Consider the following 13,916-nt stretch of genomic DNA (forward strand, 5'->3'; position numbering starts at 1 on the left):
GTCTTCTCCTGATCCGACTTAGGAAACATATCTATACTTAATTTTAGTCCTTTCTGAACTGGTGTGTCTATGGCCTTGCAGTTCGACATATTGAAACGATCTAGAATCTTATCAATATAAGTCTCCTAAGATAGACCCAAAAATTTCCAAGATCGATCACGAATGATTTTAACTCCCAAGATATAGCTAGCTTCACCCATGTCTTTCATCTCAAAATTTGAAGAAAGCCACTTCTTGGTTGCCTCTATCAACTCCATATCATTCCCTGCTAAGAGAATGTCATCGACATACAAAGACAATATAAGGAATGAACGATTAGACCGTTTAATGTATATGGAATGGTCCTCTTCACTCATTTTAAACCCAAATGATGTAACTGCATCATGGAATTCCATGTACCACTGCCTTGAAGATTACTTCAGACCATAAATAGATTTAATGAGCTATCAAACCTTACTTTCTTGACCCTTTAATTCATATCCTTGAGGTTGCTTCATATAAATCTCTTCTTCTAGGTCTCCATTTAAAAAGGCAATCTTAACGTCCATCTGATATAGCTCTAAGTCTAAGTATGCGACTATGGACAAGATTAGGTGAATAGAGGTGAACTTTGCCACAGGGGAAAAAGTTTCCTCATAATCGACGCCTTCAATTTGAGTGAAACCTTTTGCCATGAGTCTAGCCTTAAATTTGTCAATGGTTCCATCAACTTTTTCCTTAATTTTCAGTACCCACTTGTTTCCTATTGCCCTTCTGCCAAGGGCAAATCAACAAGTTCCCATGCTTTACTTTTCATCATGGAACTTATCTCTTCATTCGTAGCTAAGACCCATTCTTTAGAGTTAGGCGATTTCAACACCTCCAAAAATGATCCCAGTTCATCCTCAGCGACAGGAACACAGGTGAATGCCTCTCCATTATGCCCATAGAATAACCGTTGTCGTCTAATACGCGGCCCTCTTCTAACGGCAGGAATGACTGGTGAATCACTAACAACTATAGGCTCGAATCCACTCACCACGGGCTGATCACTCCCACTATCCTCAATGACTGGAGGAATCCCTGCAACCATAAGTGTAGGTGGCTAACTCCCACTGTCCAAAGGGACCGGCATTTGACTCCCACTATCTAACGGTTGACTCCCACTATCTAAGGGCATTTCATGAAAATCCATATCCAACCTGGGTCTCTTCCTACTGGGAAAAGAATCCTCTAAGAATGTGACATCTCTAGACTCAATCTCAACAGAGTCATGGAGAAGTGCATAACTTTTTGAGTGTTTAGGATATTGAATAAAAATACACTCTCGAGTTCTCTTCTGCATCTTTCCACCTCGATTTTGGTGAGGTATAAGGGCATGTGCCAAACATCCCCATGCTTTCAACTCTTTCAGCTCAGGCTTTCGGCCTGTCCACAATTCATAGGGAGACATTGGCACAGACTTAGAAGGAACCCTATTTAAAATATAGACAGCCGATAAAATTGCATCACCCCAAAAAGAAGGGGTGAGATTTGGATGGGCCATCATGGATCTCACCATATCAAGAAGGGTCCTATTCCTCTTCTCTGCCACACCATTTTGTTGGGGTGTGTATGGCATGGAAGTTTGGCGGACGATCCCATTATCCATACAAAACTGATCAAACAAATCAGATGTATATTCTCCACCTCTATCGGTTCTTAAGATTTTCATCTTTCTCTCTAATTGGTTCTCTACCTCTAACTTATACCGCTTGAACATTTCTAAAGCTTCATGCTTATGGGTTATAAGGTAGACATAATCGTATATGGAGAAATATTCTATAAAAGTGATGAAATAATAAGAACCGTTCCTAGCTCTTATACTCATAGGACCACAAATGTCAGAGTGAATTATTTCTAATAAATTTTCAGTTCTCTTAGCTTTAGGGAAGGCTTTTCTAGTCGTTTTTCCTGACACAGAAGACTCGTAGGTAGGGTAATCAACGGCATGTAATCGTCAAAGGTAACTGTCCTTAGCTAACCTAGACATACGATCCTTACAAATGTGTCCCAATCTAGCATGCCATAATTTGGAAGCGTGAATAATATTAAATGATTCATTCACACATGTAATATTCAAATTCAAATCCATTTATTGATTAGAACAGATAGAATCCAATCGAAATTAACTATCACAAATAAAACTCCAACCATATAAAGTATTGTTTTTACGAATAGAAACCCTATGGCCTAAAAACTTCAAGTCAAATCCATCTCTAACTAGAACTAAAACAGAAATCAAATTCCTCCGCATGCCAAGAGAGTAAAGAGTATCATGAAGAACTAAGGTGAGGCTAATGCTTGTCTGAAGGTGGTAAGTGCCGACTCCAAGCACATCCTCGGCCGCATTATTCCCCATGTATAAATGGTGAACTCCCTTGACAATCCGATGGAAATATACGAATCCGCTCTTATCCCACATCACGTGCTTTGTTGCCCCTGAATCCGAAAACCAACCAGGACAAGATTGGTCAGCTATCAAAACCTCTGAGCAAACTAAAGCACTCGCATTAAGGAGGGACAATGAGCATACCTTCGGTTCTTTGCATTCCCTTGCAAAGTGGCCCTTCTAACCGCAGTTGAAGCACGTGAGCTTTGACTTGTTAGTCCTTGCGCACTTCCTCTGATGCCCTTTCTCTGCCTTGGGAATAAAGTCTTGAATCCCTTGCCCTTTTTACCCTTTCTTCCCTTAGGCTTCACAACCATCTCTGTCTTAGGCTCTACCAGATGTACATGAGTCTCACCCTCGGCAAAACGACCCTCACCTCTAACTCTAGGTGAAAAATAAGGTCATTTAGATTCTTCACACTGGCGTTATGGGTCAATAAGGCTTTACTCATTGCCCAAGAAGGGGGAAGAGATCTCATCATGGCCCGGATTTGCTCCTCGTCATTGAGTACATGATCAGCAACTATCAGCTGGCGGATCATCGGGGACATCATCCTAAGATGGTCACAGATGTTCGTACCTTCTTCCATCCTATTGTTTTCTAACTGCATAAGCATGACTCTGTAGACACCCCCATTTTGCTACGCTTTAAAAAGCAAAAGATTCGGTAGTATCATCGAGTTTTGAATCCGTATTCAGCATTATTCAGCAACCGTGCCAATAGATCTAGTTACACTAGTCACCCCTTTTTCCCATAGGACAAGCCTAGTTACCTAGGATGTAGGTTCACCTATATTAGTCAAAGGGATGTCTTGCACTTAGATAGGACCATATAACATCTTAGATGAAGTCCTAGGACAATAAAATTTTCAACTTGAACTAAATAATTTCTCTTAAACTGTTAAAACAGTAAATCCAGTCTAGATCGGTGTCCTAGATGAGTTAGGCATAAGTAGCTTAGTTCAGGTGCACCGAACTACGATCGACTCTGATTCCAGTGAGGCTGGGATACGTAGGCAACTTGGATACTTGAGTGGCATACCAAGCCCGAGTCGGCTCCACACATAAGTGGTGGGATTTTGTACATTAATCCTTAAATTAAAAGTAATTAAATCACTTAGGACTTTCCATGAAATTAGAATTTTAGGAGAACTTTCGCTTAGATTGAATTCAAACAAATAAAGAAAATCAACATACACATTTAGGAATTACATTGAAATTAGATCTTATGATGCATGTCACGTAGTTCGCACATTAATATAGAGTTAAATGAGCCATTTAAAAGAAATTCAAAAGAGTTAACTTTTGAAATTGAAGACCGATTATCGGGCAGGAATGATGCATGTGGTGGTAACTCCCCATACCTTCCATTCTCGTAACCAGGTAACAAGTCTAGATTTCTGGTCAATTATGGGTCCTAGATTCCTCATTTAGGTGGTGACTCTGTCACTCTCTTTTGCGTGGAATTCGGATTGCCTTAGTGATCCCAAGTTCACAAAAAAGATGAATTAAATCACACCTTGCTAGGCTCGGCGGCTTACCCCTGCCCTTATGGGTACTGGGTTGCACATTTGTTTGCACCCTATGGCTTGGTTGCTGCCTGCTTGGTTGGGTAATTAAAATCAATAATAAAAAGCACACGCCATTCGTGCGGGTACGAGAGACCAAGAGAGAGTATAGTGCCTCGCGCGCTCGCGACCTTCTCGCGGGATCGGGTCCCACAGTTTGGCAACTCTGCTGGGGACCACCTAACTTCATTAAAATTTCAAAAGATAATTCGTTTGAATTTGATTTAATTGGCTCATAAAAACTCTATCTTATATCTTGTATGCTTCTTAGATTAGTTTGTATGTTTTATTTTCTCATCACATCATACTCAAATTTAATCTAACAAAACTTGAAGGCATCATAGATTGCCCAAACTTATTGCACACACTTACATCACTTGCATCTAAACCCTTGCATCTCACATGCACATACGTCCTATTTTAGGAACCCGGAGTGTTATCTAGCATGGTTGACTGGGATTTCATCACCTGGTGCCTCTGTGCTAGAGAAGCATTCCACTCTTAGCCTAGTACCTTTATGGTGCGTAAACGGATCTCTTGTTCACGTACTGATACACCGGACACTGGTACAGTATATTGAGCACGGATTCGCGCTAAGGGAACTCTTGGCCTTACCCTAGATTAACTCATACATGCATGTAGTATACGAACACACATGCATCACGTGTGTGAGCCTAGCTTAAGATATCCTACCCATTTGTGTTTAGATTAGGGCGTAGTCCATCTTCCAATGGCTACGATCGGTCCTTAGATACACAAACAAAGCATGAGTCGAGATTCTCTCTCCACTCCGCTAGATTAGGATTAGGGTTTGATGCCTTCAGGTAGCACTGTTAAAATGTACGAAGATTAAAAAACTTTTCCTTTGGGGTTAGGATATAAATCCCATCTTTCCTAAGATCTCATAGGATTAGTCATTGTTGATCTACCCGTTGAAAGTAATCTTATGTAATCTTATCTAATCTTTTGATCAGGTGTCTTTCATTCATACGATTCGATCATGTCTTCATATTTTCTTTAAACTGGCAGGAACTTGTCCCAATCTCATGTTCATGTAATCTTGATCCTTCTTGTATCCCTTCTCTTGGCTTACAGGCACCATGTCTACTCGTAAAATTCTCGATTGGATCCGTGGTACATTAAAGGAATCACACATCTATGCCATAAGTGAGCAAGAGAAAAATCTCTTCTGCTACATGGCAACCATTAAGCTCGATTGGGGATTACTCTATGCCGCATCAGAGTGTTGGGATCCCGATCGTCATGTCTTCCATTTTGGCAACTAAGAAATGTGTCCCACTTTTGAAGAATGGTGTGCCTTGTTGGAATATCCTGTGGATGGCCCTTTGGTGAAGCCATCCTGTGTGCCGGATTATCGTCCTTTGTTCCTTCGCTTAATGAATAATTTGGATGAATCCATGGACTCTTTCATAAAAGGCCAAGAAGTGTCCATGCAACAGCTGATCGACACTTACCCTCCTATTGGACACATTGGCGCTGTTGATATTCAAAAGGCCCGACGTCGAGCTTTGAGATTCTGCTCCTTTGCTAGGTTCCTCACTGTCTAGCCTTCTCGCTTTGCGTCAGCTGTTCTTTTGGATCTCGTTGATCAAATGGATCGTAGCGCCAATCCAATTCCTACTATACTTGCAGACACCTTCAATGGATTGGATGATATGGCTCGTCTTCGTGCCAGCTCAGGTCCAGGCTCTTATGTTCGCTCTTTCGTTGGGTCCTTCTCAGGATGTCCTGCATTACTCCAGGTGTGGTTGTGCCACAAGCTAAAAATTGCAACTCCTGTACATTTCGATCATACGTTGTACACCTTCAGCGAATGGCGTCATGATGTTTCCTTCGATCATAAAAGCGATTGGGATGATTGGTTAAGTTCCCGCCAATAAGATCAGATTCGTTGGCAAATCCCTGGAATCCAAGAAGCCGTCTTCAACACTGGAGAAGCTAACTACGTTCGCCTTCTTGGTCTCAAAAAGACTTCCTTTTATGTTCCTGCCAGGATTCTGCGTTAGTATGGAAGGGAGCAATCTATTGTGCCTCCCCTTCATCATTTTTATCCGCCTGAGGATCTCAAGCCCAAGATTGTCAGAGCCGTTTCATCTGCTTGGGATGTCAAAATCATCAAACCTTTAAAGGAGTCAGTTGAGGAAGATTATCGTCCGAAGAAAAAGTCTAGAAAGAATGTTTAGTCTTTTTAGTCCTGTCAGTTTATCTGTGATTTAATAAGAGTAAACCATGTACTCAAGCTTTAATGATTGATCAATAAAGTTCATCTTTCTCTCTCATTATCCTGCTCTATGTATGTATCATTGTCTGCTTCTTTCTGTGATCTTAAAATATGTCTTTCAAATATTTCAGGGCAATAACACCATAGCTAAGCCTACTACTCCTTAGGTTCGGATTTCTTCACGGTTGGAGAGGAAATCTGTCTCTCCACCACCTTCTCTGAGGACCCCGTCATCTGCTTCTTTCTCACCATCATCCTCGCCAATGGCAGAAAACCAAGATAATCCTCTACCTGTTGCTGTTACCGATACTCTCACCTTAATTCTCCAGCAACTTCAAGAGCTCAAAGAGGAGAACCGAGTTATCAAGGCTCAGCTTTCTGAGAAGTTAGGGCCGTCGTCTTCCAAAGATAAAGGGCCTATGCACCATACAGCTACTTCAGCAGCACCTGCCCAGCCAGTGTTCATCCCTATCCCTGATAAAACCGAAGAAGACTTAGAAAAAGAACAGTACAGTGAGGATCACAGTAAGCCTTCTCAGTCCGCGGTTGATAAGACGGTTATGGAGAAATTAGAAAGTCTTACCAGAAAAGTTCAAGACATCCAGCTTCAAGACCAGGGTGGTTTCAACCCAAGTGATCTTACATTGTTTCCAAAAATCCGTCTCCCTGCCAATTTTCAAATGCCAGATTTTGATAAATATGATGGTGTGGGTTGTCCAATCACCCATTTACAGATGTTTACCATTATGTGTCAGCCTCAAGGCTTATCTCCTGAGCAAATGGCCCAACTATTCCTTGTTTCGCTCACTAAAGTTGCTAGGAGATGGTTCATGATCCTAGACAAAATCCGTTATAAGACATGGAAAGACATCGGGGAACAATTCATCAAGCAGTTCAAATATGATGATGGGACGGAAATCACTAGAAAGGATTTAGAGAGAACCAAGCAAGACTCGAAGGAATCTTTTCTAACCTTTGTGAAAAGATGGAGGAGACTAGCAGCGCAAATGATGGAGCGCCCTTCTGAGGAAGAGCAGGTCCAAATAATTATGAAGAATATTTCCCCCCAACTCCAGTATCACATGTCTTTACAGTATTACCCGGATTTCAAACATTTCATCGTGGCAGACACTCAAATAGAGGAGGCTATGGCTCAAGGTGTATTTAACCGTAGTAACCCAAGCACCAGGGATTTCAAAAAGTCTCCCCCAGCTTAAGTTAGTAATATTTCTCGTTCCAATGCTCAGTCATCTAGGTCCCATGAACCTCTAGTGATGGACTATGCCCAACCCGTGGCTACGCCTCGGCAACGAACCCAGGTAGAATTTACCCCTCTTCCTATTCCATCTTCACAGGTACTTAAGCAGTGTCTTGCCTCAGGTCGCATAACCCTACCTGCCATCCGGCCTCCCCCCAATCCTCTACCTGCAAATTGGCGAGCTGACCAACACTGTGAGTATCACAGGGGTCCTGGTCATCTTACTGACAACTGCATTGCCTTGAAATTTAGAATTAAAAAACTCATTGATAAGAAAGGCATTGCATTCCAGCCAAGACCCAATGTTACCCAAAACCCGCTACCTGGTCATGCCAATCCTCCTGCTGCCATTAATGCCATAACCATAGGAGATTCTAAGTTTGACCCTCTCACCCTCATCTGTGCCTTAGAACCCGTTTCTGAACCTCAAATCATCTTCTGTGATGAGTCATACCTAAGAGAGTCTGTATCTCCCTTGGTGATCACCTATGAGCCACAAGTTCCTCAAGTTATTACTTATGATGAGCCGGAGCTAGATGAGGTCAGACATGTTACTAGGGGAGGAAGGATCTTCAAACATGCTGAACTGAGAGTCAAAAATCCAGGGGCATTGCTCAAGGAGAAGAGCCGCAATATGTGAAAGACCCAGATGATGAGGTTGTGCAGCAGTTGAAGAAAACTCAGGCTGTTATATCTGTTTGGGGATTATTGATAGCATCAAAGAAATACAGGGAAGCCGTGTTAAAAGAATTGGATACTACACAGGTATCCTCAGAAATATCTCCAGAGCAACTGGCTGAAGTTGTTGCTCTAACCCAGGCTGCCAGAGTCATTAGCTTCTCAGATCAAGAGCTGCCTCCTCAAGGTCGGAATCATGCTAGAGCTCTTCATGTCACTATTGTCTGTGAAGGCAAGAAAGTACCATCTGTGTTAGTATATAACGGATCTGCGTTGAATGTGTATCCGTTGAGAACTGCCATTACCTTGGGTTTCGGTCCCACTGATTTTGCCGAATCAACCCTTGGAATCCTCGCATATGACAACACCCGTAGAAATGTAGTCGGGGTCCTTACCACCAAGATTGTTGTAGGTGGTCAAGAATTTGAAGTTGAGTTTCAGGTTATTGACATCAAGGCCTCATTTAATATGCTTCTGGGACGTCCCTGGTTGCATAAGGAAGGCGCTGTTGCTTCTGTTGCTTCAACCCTTCATCAAAAATTGAAGTTCATCAAAGATGGAAAGTTGATCACTGTCAGAGGTGACGAAGAGCCAGAAATAGGACAAATAACTGGAGAAACTCTGATCCTCCCAGTTGCGAAAGCAGAAGACTACAACTTGAATGGTTTCACATTCTGTAAGCCTAATGGTTCCCACCTTGGCAATTCCCATCTTATTTTGATGATTCCAATACACAAGTGATTTAAGATCACTAATGTGTTTGATTGTTTAAGTTGTAGATCTTAATTGTGCTAAGACAACATTGCTTGGATTGAGGCCAAGAAGATCTCATTGGACCACATTATGAATGCCAAAGACATCGGAGATCCAAGGCAAATGAAGACTTGAAGCATAACATTGAAGATCAATGTCTTTTTAGAATGTATAAGATCCAATCCTAGTTTAGACTTTAAGAGGCATAAATAAAGTAATCTCACACAACCCTAAAAAGTTTAAGAGATTGTCCTTGTGGTGTTCCAACAATGTGGAACCCTCATAGCAATCCCAACTTGGTGTAGAGTTGGAAGCCCAAAGAATAAGAAACATGAAATTGAAAATCTGCTGAAGATAGGCTTCTCGGAGCTCCGAGCTCGGAACTCCGAGAGATTCCTCGGAGCTCCGAGAAATGGTCCAGTAGCATTTTTCAATCTTCTGTTTGTATTCCCTGAACTCCGAGAGAAATTCTCGGAACTCCGAGAAAATTTCTCGGAACTCCGAGACCACTATAACGGTAAGAATTATAGCCGTTGGGAATTTTTGCAGGAATTACCACTATGCCCTTGAACGGTCATATTTGGGTTTTTCTATAAATATGGGCATTCCAAACTTCCCAATTATCAATCCTAACACTCTAAAATCCTATTGGAATATCCTAAGAGTGAATCAAGCTAGTTTATGCCTCTTATCCTCTAAGATTAGGATTTGGATCATAGGCTCAATTTGTACATCTTCTTCAAAAGTTGTAAACCCTTGTGAGGGATTTTTTGTTCTTTCTTTCTTATTCAAGAAACTTGTATTGGGCGAATGTTCGAAGAAGCAGAGCCCACTCTCTGTGGTGAAGATTGCCACCAAGGTTAAAGGCGATCGGAATTGTAATCGGCATTGATCTTCGCCAAAGTTAAGAAGATCATATAGTGAAGCCATCAACGGGTTTGGTTGGTGGAGTGGAGTAGGCCTCACGTTTGGAGGACCGAACCACTTTAAATCTCGAGTGCACTCTCTCTTAATCTCTTGCTTTACATTTGCATTGTACCTTTAGATTTAACTTGTGTGCTTGAATTTCATCTTGATATCTTAATCTTCAAAATTGGGTTTGAGTTTTTAAAAGGGTTAAAACTTGTTAGCAACCTAATTTTTTTACCTCCTCATCAGTTGCCAATTCGGGACCACTCTTGGAATTTCACTTGGTATCAGAGCTTCGGCTCTTAAAAGATTTTCTTTTCTAAAAATCTTTGGTAAATTTTTTAAAAATTTTAACAAGGGAAAGATCATAAGATCTTTGGCAACTTTCTAATTGTGAAATGGCAAATACAAATGGAACCGGACTTCCGGAAGGCCATTCTACAACTAGACCTCATTTCTTTGATGGGTCCAACTATGGACATTGGAAGACAAGGATGCGCATCTATCTTCTTTCGATAGATGTGGAGCTTTGGCACATTGTAGAAAATGGATACATTTTGCCTTCCAAACCATTTGAAGAATGGAATGTCGTAGAGAAAAGGCATGCAAATTTAAATTACAAAGCTATAAATTCTTTGTTTTGCGCCTTATCTACGGAGGAGTTTAATAGAGTCACTCTTTTTTATTCTGCCAAGGTTATTTGGGATACACTTGCCGTTACCCATGAGGGAACATCACAAGTCAAGGATTCCAAAATAAACTTGTTAAAGAGCAACTATGAAATGTTTAGAATGGGTCAAAATGAAAGTATTTTCGAAATGTATACCCAATTTTTTAAAATTTCAAATGAATTAGCTAATCTTGGTAAATCTTATCCTACTGATGAGCTTGTGAGTAAGTTGCTTAGGTCACTTCCTTCATATTGGGATCCAAAGGTCAGCGCCATCCAAGAATCAAAAGATCTCAAGGCGCTAACCATGGAGGAGCTTGTAGGATCTCTTATCACTCATGAGTTGCTCCTCACTACCCGTCAAGAAGAGAAGAAGCTGAAAGAGAAAGAAAGAGAAAGTCGATCTCTAGCTCTAAAGGCCTCCAAGACGGACTCATCATCAAGTGATGAGGATAGTGATGAGGAAGAAGCGTTAAGAAAATTTAAAAGTTTATGGAGAAAGAAACATAAGAAGGATAAAAAGAAGAAGAAAGAAGAAAATAAAGTAGAAGGAGGAATAAGGTGTTACAATTGCAAGAAGACGGGATACAAAACACCGGATTGTCCACTTCTCAAGTCATCTTCCTCAAAGTACAAGAGAAAGAAGGATTGGAAGAAAAAGGCTCTTGTAGCCGGTTGGGATGTACTAGCACCTCGGGAAAGAGCTCAAGTGAAGTGGAAGATAATAAAGATGACCTTTGCCTCATGGCTCTCTCCCATGAAGTTGAGGTAAACTCTAACTTCTCTTGTAATTCATCAAGTAGTGATAGTGGAAACATATCTTATGATGAATTGTGCATAACCTTGCATTCTCAAATTTCTAAAAATAAGGTTCTAAAAAAATATATTTCAAAATTAGAAAATGAACTTGATTTTTTGAAAAATGAGTCATCCTCTTCCATATCTAAATCTCAAGCACAACTTGAAAATTTTAAACTTGAGATGGAAACCCTTAAGGGTATTTTGGATGAGAAAACTTGCCAATTAGCACAATTTCAAAATGTGGCAAGCTCCTCCAAATCTTATGAAGATGAATTTAATAATTCTTTAAATCAATTAACAAATCTTATGAAGATGAATTTAATAATTCTTTAAATCAATTAACACATCTTCATAATGAAAATGAAAGGTTAAGATTATGTCTCAATGGATTCCTAAATGGTGACAAAATTATTGACATAATCTTGAAGAAGACTAGTCAAAGACCTAATCATGCAATTTATGATATGACTAGTCTATCTAACCCCCATGTTAGATGCCATTATTGTGGAATTAATGGTCATTACCAATTTCAATGTGCATCTAAAATTAGGGATTATGGTGGAACCAAGAAATCTTGGGTTCCCAAAGCCCCCATATGATTCTATTCATATGTGCTTAGATTAGGGGCTTGCATTTAATAATTTGTATATCTTTATCTTTGAATTTTAAAATCCCCTCTTGTAGTGAATTTGTTTTCCAAAAATGGGGAGTTCTATGTTTGTCTTTTTCTTGGAAAAAGGGGGAGCTTAAAATTTATAAATTTCATCCCCTTGATTTTTCTTTTACCCCATCTTTTTTATAGATGCCAAAGGGGGAGAGAAAACTAGTGTAAAGAAATATATGCATGCTTTTAGTGGAAAATCTCTTGTGCTTGTCATCATAAAAAAGGGGGAGATTGTAAGCCCAATGGTTCCCACCTTGGCAATTCCCATCTTATTTTGATGATTCCAATACACAAGTGATTTAAGATCACTAATGTGTTTGATTGTTTAAGTTGTAGATCTTAATTGTGCTAAGACAACATTGCTTGGACTGAGGCCAAGAAGATCTCATTGGACCACATTATGAAGGCCAAAGACATTGGAGATCCAAGGCGAATGAAGAGTTGAAGCATAGCATTGAAGATCAATGTCTTTTTAGAATGTATAAGATCCAATCCTAGTTTAGACTTTAAGAAACATAAATAAAGTAATCTCACACACCCCTAAAAAGTTTAAGAGATTGTCCTTGTGGTGTTCCAACAATGTGGAACCCTCATAGCAATCCCAACTTGGTGTAGAGTTGGAAGCCCAAAGAATAAGAAACATGAAATTGAAAATCTGCTGAAGATAGGCTTCTCGGAGCTCCGAGCTTGGAACTCCGAGAGATTCCTCGGAGCTCCGAGAAATGGTCCAGTAGCATTTTTCAATCTTCTGTTTGTATTCTCGAAACTCCGAGAGAAATTCTCGGAACTCCGAGACCACTATAACGGTAAGAATTATAGCCATTGGGAATTTTCACAGGAATTACCACTATGCCCTTGAATGGTCATATTTGGGTTTTTCTATAAATATGGGCATTCCAAACTTCCCAATTATCAATCCTAACACTCTAAAATCCTATTGGAATATCCTAAGAATGAATCAAGCTAGTTTATGCCTCTCATCAACTAAGATTAGGATTTGGATCATAGGCTCAATTTGTACATCTTCTTCAAAAGTTGTAAACCCTTGTGAGGGATTTTTTGTTCTTTCTTTCTTATTCAAGAAACTTGTATTGGGCGAGTGTTCGGAGAAGCAGAGCCCACTCTCCGTGGTGAAGATTGCCACCAAGGTTAAAGGCGATCAGAATTGTAATCGGCATTGATCTTCGCCGAAGTTAAGAAGATCATATAGTGAAGCCATCAACAGGTTTGGTTGGTGGAGTGGAGTAGGCCTCGCGTTTGGAAGACCGAACCACTTTAAATCTCGAGTGCACTCTCTTTTAATCTCTTGCTTTACATTTGCATTGCACCTTTAGATTTAACTTGTGTGCTTGAATTTCATCTTGATCTCTTAATCTTCAAAATTGGGTTTGAGTTTTTAAAAGGGTTAAAACTTGTTAGCAACCTAATTTTTTTTGCGTCCTCATTAGTTCCCAATTCGGGACCACCCTTGGAATTTCACGTTCGACGTTGTTGCTATTTCCTATGAAGAGGCCTCTCAGGAGGAGTTGTGTTTACCTTTTGCCATCAGTCCTGTGGTTGCCAAGATAATGAGAAAAATGAATTACTTTCCTGGCATGAATTTGGGCCGTGATCCAAGCAAGGCGTCTCACTGGCGCCCAATCAAAGCAAACCATGGAACTTTCGGTCTCGGATATATACTTACTGAGGAAGAGGAAGAAGCCATGGAAGAATTATTGAAATTGAGGGAAGAAATCCACCGCACCGGAGGGGTACTCCCAATGGCTCCATACTCCTTATCGATGAACGGTTACTTTGTCAAAGAAGGCGAGACTTCACCATACTATGGGTTTTCCGAACCATGGTATGACTCGGTGACAGGAATCCTGATACCTGGTTTTGAAATATTTAGTGGCCTTGCTCTCCCAGAAACAGAACCACCGGTGCATTATGTTGAGAAAACTGTTAAGGACTGGTTAGTCTAC

The sequence above is a fragment of the Tasmannia lanceolata genome, unplaced genomic scaffold (genome assembly GCF_043159265.1).
Source record: "Tasmannia lanceolata isolate RefF3 unplaced genomic scaffold, GAP_Taslan_0.1 ptg000020l, whole genome shotgun sequence".
In the NCBI taxonomy this organism is placed as follows: Eukaryota; Viridiplantae; Streptophyta; class Magnoliopsida; order Canellales; family Winteraceae; genus Tasmannia; species Tasmannia lanceolata.